This window comes from Bombina bombina, chromosome 11, assembly GCF_027579735.1.
Source record: "Bombina bombina isolate aBomBom1 chromosome 11, aBomBom1.pri, whole genome shotgun sequence".
Taxonomy (NCBI): domain Eukaryota; kingdom Metazoa; phylum Chordata; class Amphibia; order Anura; family Bombinatoridae; genus Bombina; species Bombina bombina.
Window position 1 is genome coordinate 164747771 of NC_069509.1, and position 8349 is coordinate 164756119.

Here is an 8349-nt window from a genome sequence, read left to right on the forward strand (position 1 = left end):
CAAATGAATCTAAGTACACAACAATAATCACAAAACAAATTAACCTATGTACACAACAATAATTACACAACAAATTAACCTAATTACAAAACAATAATTACACAACAAAGTAACCTAAGTATATAACAATAATTACACAACAAAGTAACCTAATTACAAAACAATAATTACACAACAAAGTAACCTAAGTATATAACAATAATTACAGAACAAACGGATGAACATTTCTCTTCTATAACCAAAGTGAAGTCATATTTCTCCCTAGCCCGGACATAGAAAGATTTCAGTTTGGAAAAAAATGGAGATCAAGATAAAGTCCATTAAATAGCCCTTTTGTGTCCTTTGGGCCTCAGGGTGAACAACTCTTTTTAAAAAGATTGTATATCTAAAACATCTGGAGATAGTTACCTTCGTAACCAGACACTTAGTATGGTTAGAGTTTTTTTTAACCAGCTATTTATAGCCATGTTTTACAAAAGTAAAATCAAGGACCAGCTGAACCCTGTATAATGGTGCCCGGGATCATCCTGATTTCCCAGCCCCTTTCACTGGGTGTCCCAGACTAACCTTTCAACACTGGGAGCTTATAAGTAAGTTTTTAAAAGGTTTTATACTGGATTTTTATACCAGTATCTGTACATAATATTCTTAATATTAATATACAGTTAAATATACTGCCCCTTTAATCCACATTGGAGAGGAGAAAATTTAAAGACATCTTTACTCAGATGTGAATGATGGAAGATTTTTAATTTTAAAAAGACAAAAAAATGGATTTTAATAAAGACACTAAATAGCTGCTTTTATTTAATAGTATATTGATGGCATAGAACCTCACATCATGGCAATAATAGCAAAAGAGTGTTTGTAATACAATTTTCAATAGTGATCACTTAGAATTGTATAGTTAAAGGGACACTGAACCCAAATTTTTTTCTTTCGTGATTCAGATAGAGCATACAATTTTAAGCAACTTTCTAATTTACTCCTATTATCAATATTTATTTGTTCTCTTGCTATCTTTATTTGAAAAAGAAAGTCCAGAACCTTGGACAGCACTTGTTTATTGGTGGATGAATGTATCCACCAATCAGCAAGAACAACCCAGGTTGTTCACCAAAATTGGCCGGCATTTAAACTTACATTCTTGATTTTCAAATAAAGATACCAAGAGAATGAACAACATTTGCTAATAGGAGTAAATTAGAAGGTTGCTTAAATTGCATGCTCTAGCTGAATCACAAAAGAAAAAAATTGGGTTCAGTGTCCCTTTAATTTATGTTAAAGGGACATTATACACTCATTTGTTCTTTGCATAAATGTTTTGTAGATGATCTATTTATATAGACCATAAAGGTTTTTTTTTTTTTAAATGTATAGTTTTGCTTATTTTTTTTATTTTTTTGAAATAATTTTTATTAAGGTTCACCAAGCAGTACATAGAATAAAATAACATCCGTCAATGTGAAACACTGATACATAAATTCAAACAACAACATTAACCACATTGAATAGTAATCACCTCATACAGTACAACATAACACGCCTTCTGGTTGACAATGAGGGCCACTTTTGAACCCTTCACAATCCTACAATTTATAGAAGGCCAATGATAAATTTGGGGCCACTTTCAGGGCCCCTTCTAAAAGGTAGAACCAAGTTTTATTTTTTATATAGGAAGATGGCCTAATAGGCCATTCACTTAAAGGGATACTGAACCCAAATTTTTTCTTTTGTGATTCAGATAGATCATGACATTTTAAGCAACTTTCTAATTTACTCCTATTATCAAATGTTCTTTATTCTTTTGGTATCTTTATTTGAAATGCAAGAATGTAAGTTTAGATGCCGGCCCATTTTTGGTGAACAACCTAGGTTGTCCTTGCTGATTGGTGGATAAATTCATCCACCAATCAAAAACTGCTGTCCAGAGTACTGAACCAAGAAAAAAAGCTTGGTTCTTTTTCATATAAAGATAGCAAGAGAATGAAGAAAAATTGATAATAGGAGTAAATTAGAAAGTTGCTTAAAATTGCGTGCTCTATCAGAATCACAAAAGAAAATGTTTGGGTTCAGTGTCCCTTTAACACAATGTTAGCAGCTATAACTAACAAGCCGTCTTATGGGAGCCAGATAATGGCTAATTAAAACTTATAAAGTAGTCACTGAATATAAACCTGTACTATAAAAGTACAAAGAATTCTGGCAGAGGTTGTATTTAGAGAGAGTCGGCATGTACAATATATTCATATTAAAGCGCAGCTGTTATATGAAAATATGCTAAGAACACTTGCCTTAAGTTTACAAAAAGAAAAAATGTAATGAATGAAAGGCAGGGTCCGTGAGCTGCACTGTAAAGAATATTTAGTGCTTGAGTTAGGGCAGAGACTTCTTAAAAAAAAGACTAACAATTCGGAGGAAGGCCAGTTATCAACTATGAGTAATGATAGGGCCACTTTTGAGCCCTTAACTATAACTTTATAGTAGAACAATGCAATACGCAGTACAGAAATCTGAAATATTCTGCTAACCTCACTTACTCCAACGCTAAATAAAATAAAATGGAGGAGGGTTCTTTCCTGCATGCATACACAGAAATTAGGCTCTTTAGCTTTCAACAAGTCCTCTGGATTTCAGCACCAGCAAGTTATTAGCCTTATAGAGATATAAGGTCCCGCCTGTTTAATGGGTAACCACAAGGGGTTAAAGAGTTATTTTTATTTCATAACAGCTCCCTTAAAGATAAGAAATAGGAAAAGCCCTGCGCCCTACATAAGCTTGTAGGAAGTTGCATATAAGGCAAAGTGATAAGGTGTACTATGCTTTACCATTTATAATCTGAGTATTAGAGGTTACATAGCCTAAATTGGTAATAATAATTGCTCAATACACAGTACAGAAATCTGAAATATCTAGCAAACCTCACTTACTCCGATGTCAAATAAAGTGAAATGGAGGAGGGTTCCTCCCTTCATGCAATTACAAAAATTAGGCTCTTTAGATTTCAACAAATCCTCTAGGGATTGCAACACAAGCAATTATTAGCCTTATAGAAAAAAATAAGGTCCGGCCTGTTTAAGTGAAACTACGGGTAAGCAAAGGGTTTAAGGATTGATTCTAATTTCTTGACAGTTCCCTTAGAGATAAATAGTAGGAAAAGCCCTCCACCCTGCATAAGTTTGTAAGAAGTTGCGTATAAGGTGAAGTGATAAGGTGTACTATGCTTTACCATTCATAATCTGATTATTAGAGGTTATATAGCCTAAATTGGTGATAATAATTACTAACCAGTCATTCACATTTTATAAAGGAAAACTATATGCGTATGTTCACCTAAACAAAGGCTCATATATACAAATATACAATTATATAGTGCATTGCCCAAAAGCATGTAAATTGAACCTGAGATATCAGTCAGAAAGAGAACTGCAGCCAAACCGGTACAGGGTGTGAGAGTCCAACTATATAACATATAATATCCTGGGCCTTAACATCAACCTTCACGATCTTCATCAAAGTGCCCAAGTCTAAAACAAAAGCAGAACCCTATATCGAGCCCATAGGTCCAAGATTTCCACTATACTTAAGTGTCACCCAATTCCGACTTTCACGAGGGTATTGAAATACCGGGAGCCATCTGATGGCTTGATAATCCCCTGTAGAGACAAATCCATGGCTGAGTCTGTATAAACAGCAGTATAGCAATCGTCCGTCTGCAGCTTCTGTCCACCGGCAGGGCCACGCGTCAGGGAGCCGGCCGATCTCCCCACTGCGCCCCCACAAGCGACACTAGCCTGGCAATCTTCTCCAAAGTAGGTGTCAGCCGTTTCTACCATATCCCATACACTGATGCAGGGCCCTCTGTCCACGCTTGTATACTTCCCAGGTATTGGTACTTCCCGTTCCCGCAGGACCAATGTTCCACACATATCTTTCAGCTTTGTCTCCGCGGCACCAACTTCTAGCTGCCTCGTTTCAGGTGAGGCATATTTAATGGGAACATCCCCAGCACTCGATAGGGCCTCGCCTTTCATTTCTTTCACCTTATTAGGTCCAGGATAAATCTCTTCAGTACATCGTGCTTCCACTATAGCCATGAGGCGATCAAATCTGCTATTTATTTGCTTCTCAGACTCAGCAAATAAAGCTTGCAGTTTGGCATACAATAAAACAGATAGCTGTGCAAAAAATAAATTAAAGAACAAAAGTCCAGAAAACAATTTCATCTAAAGTCCCACAAAGAAGTTTAAATAAAACCTTGACCGGTATCAGGACGAAAAAACAGTCTCTGGTTTGATGATAAGTTGAAAGTATAGGCTGCTTGTCTTGGGACTGAGTGATCGGTCAGTGCATCTATAGGAAGGACAAGAAAAGACAGCGCCTCATTTTGCAGACAAACTTCAAAATACAAAGTTATACTGAAAGCAGATAGAGATATACTCACAAAAGTACTGGCACTCTTATGAAAAGAAGTGCGAATGTGCAGGGTGACATTCAACAGCAGTCAGTACGCTGAATAACGGATCCTCCAAACTGTTCAGAAATGCAGCCGTGGACTCTCCTCCGTGATGTACAGGAGATCTTCAATATCGGCAACGAATACCCCTTTGTGTCTGGAGCAAGAGGAACAGTCCGCAATAGAAAGACGGCTTGTAAGTGTAAAAGCTGACCCACAGTGGCAGGAGGAGACAGTTGAGATATGAGCCGTGACAAAGTATATACTTTTAAAAACAAAATATGTTTAATTGTAACGAGCTTAAAACGCGTTTCTCGGCCGCAAGCTCCTGGCCGTTTAACTTGAGGCCAGGAGCTTGCGGCCGAGAAACGTGTTATACTATACAGACTGCCATGAATTTGCAAGGTAGTGCCTTTTATTTACATGCGCAGTGCTCTATGCACTGTCTCCCAGCAATACTCCTACATCCTGGATATATAAATTGGTGGTCAATGGTTTGCACCCCAAAATTTTATGGAGAGTTCTGGTGCGAAGTATAATGTGAGCTCTTATCAATAAATTCCAGAATAAGGGTGGGGTTTGGTTTTTCGTGGACTCTTGTACATGCTATAGCGTAAAATACTGGCACTGGGGTACAACTTCTGATTGGCTGTATTGCTAAAAATATAAATAAAAAAATCTGGCGAATGTGGTGGAGCTATACTTGTGGCTGCAAACTGTAAGTTTAATTGAATATTATGCAAAACTCTTGGGCAATATTACAATTTTAGCACAAAATTTTCATTGGAAGGGAGTTGAACTATGTTTTAAAGTGAATTAATCACGTTCAGATTCCTTTTAAGCCTTGAAAAAAATGGGGTGAATGTATCATACTTATTTACCCCTTTCTACTATCAACTCAAATCCTAAACAGCTGTTAAAAAATATATTCTTATTTGATTGCAATTTTATTGTGATTTGAAAACATAATTTGGGCAAAACATTTTTGTAAAGTAATTAAGACTGCAGGGAATGGATAAACCTGATACAAGTTAATTAGATTCACTCTTGAGAAAAGAAAATTAATTTGCTTTATACTTCCAAGACTTAAAGGTACAGACCAGGCAAGTCAAAATTAAACTTTCATGGTTCAGATAGAGCACACAATTTTGAGAATGACACTGCTAGTAAGATGGACAGTGCATGCAAGGTGCACAGCTACTGGTAGGGGCTGTGATTGGTCAAATGAGAGGACACAGTGAAGGAATGTCAGACAGAGGCTGAGCTGGAGATGAGGAGGGGGCCAGTTGGGAGAGAGTCTAGGTTTTAGTACTATGATTAAAAATTATTATCCCTGTATGTTATCATTAGAAGGAATACACACATACGTACATGCACCTACACACACACACATATATATATTGACATTGCACTGAGCCTCCCTCTGTACACGAAGAATTTCTCCCTTGGGAAAACTAAGGTATCCTTTGTGGAAGAAGCAGCAATGCACTATTCAGAGCTAGCAGAAAGCCAATGACAAGAGGCATATACAGTATATGCAGCCACCAATCAACAGCTCCTGAGTCTACCTAGGTTTCCATTTCAACAAAGTATATTAAGATAAAAAAAACAAATTGGATAATAGAGGTAAATTGGAAAGTTGTTTGAAATCACAACATCTATCTGAGTCGTGAAAATATACTGTTGGGGTGAATATCAGCTTAAAAAGCCCTGCAGGAAAGAGTCTTTGCCTCCTTTTGGGAACCATACCCTTGCTCCAAATTGGGTGGACTTCAACCTGATGATCTAGAGGTGGAATTCGCTATATGAAGCAGACTCGCCAGATGCAGTGATATTACCCTGTGAACTGCATTTGTTTTACGCCCTACACTTACCTCATATGATTGAGGGTGTGTCTTGTAAGTAGGAAATACAAGCTTTATTGGATACACATTTTTATGATTTCTACAAAGTAACATACAGACTTTTTACAGCAAATACAAAGACTAATACGTTTCAATTTATTCAGGACTTTCAGACCTAACACCTCAGATATTATTTGTATTTTTTACAATAATTTCTTTGAGAATTTTTTTCCCTTAATTCTCTCACTTATATGGTAATCACCTTTGTTTTTGCATTGCAAAACTATTTTATCTATTGGTTTTGGTAATCATTTTCGCTAATACTTCTAATACTTTTGAGGGGGCACACTAACAAGCGCAGTATTCCTTCTAGTACCCCTTCTTAGACTTATATATATATATATATATATATATATACACACATTCAAACACATACATATATACATAAATACACACACATATATTTTTTATATATATATATATATATATATATATATATATATACACACACACAGACATATATATATATATATATATATATATATATATATATATATATATATATATACTGTATATATGTATATACATATATACATGCATGCATACACTCACAAACAATAAATATTTTAATAGTTTCTATTGTTTACAATTTACTGCTTAATTAATACAATTATGTTTCTTTCAGTAAAAAGTGCTGTCATTAATTTGACATCTTGGCTGTCAAAGAGGGCTGCAGTGCATTGCTAAACACTGTAACACAGAACTCTCTAGCACTTGGTCAAAGTGTTTGATGTTACATATATTATTATTTTCACCTTTATGTGTTATGCTTAGATCCTATGGAATGCACTACTGGGGGCATAACTACTGAGGATGCACAGGTCACGACTGTGACCAGGCCCTGGAGGTCCCCCCCCTCAGGGGGGCCCAGCTTCCTTCAGCTCAAACTTAGCTATAGATCTCATTGGCGGCTTTGGCGTGCACATTGGCTCCTGACTGCACGTGTAGTCTCTGCAAAGGCTAAAAAATTCCTGAGCTCAAATATCAAATATGTTGATGGCTGAGCTCTTAACTGATTGACTGCCTTTTTAGGATTTCCCATGAATTCTCTTCATTCTGACATCACCGAGGGAAGCATCCACTATCCATTGTGGCACTAGGGAGAACTTAACCCTGTGAAAGACACAATGCTTTAATTCTCAGTAAGTTTTAAAATGGTAAAGTGTTAAAAAATTGTTACCAATGAAATAATTAGCCTAATTTTTACCGGTATTTCCTTTGTTTTAGTTTTATACTGCGCTATACATTCATTGCCTTCAAAATTGTACTTGCTCATATAAATCTTTATGACGCTGAATTTAGGGGCCGAATTATCAAGCTCCGAATGGAATTATCAAGCTCCTGAAGGCTCGCCAGAAACACAAGTTATGAAGCAGCGGTCTAAAGACCGCTGCTCCATAACCTGTCCGCCTGCTCTGAGGCGGTGGACAGACATCGCCGGAAATCAACGATCGGGTTGATTGACACCCCCTGATAGTGTATACTGTCGGCATTTATCGATGTGCAGCGGACATGATCAGCAATATCGGATCATGTCCACTCGCACATTCATAAATAGGCCCTTAGTCTCTTCTTATGGCTAGATCTATTTTTATTCAGAATCTTGTGTTGTAGCTTGCAGAAACGATTGGTGTACATTTATAAGAATTACCCACTTGATGATGCTTTGGTATTATAGAACTTAAGATGACCAGGGATCCCGATTATCTATTTACTCTTGGCATATCTCTATAGCTGTGTCATCTCTACCTATATATCCCAAGAGTAAATAGATAATAGGGATTGCTGGTCTGCTTATGAGGGTATTGTGTAAAATGTAACTTGAGCAGTCATATGTGTGTATATGTGTATATATATATATATATATATATATATATATATATATATGTAAATGTGTGTGTATGTATGTTTGAATTTATGTATATATGTATGTATATATAAATAAATATATATATATATATATATATTACACATACTGTGCCAGCTAGT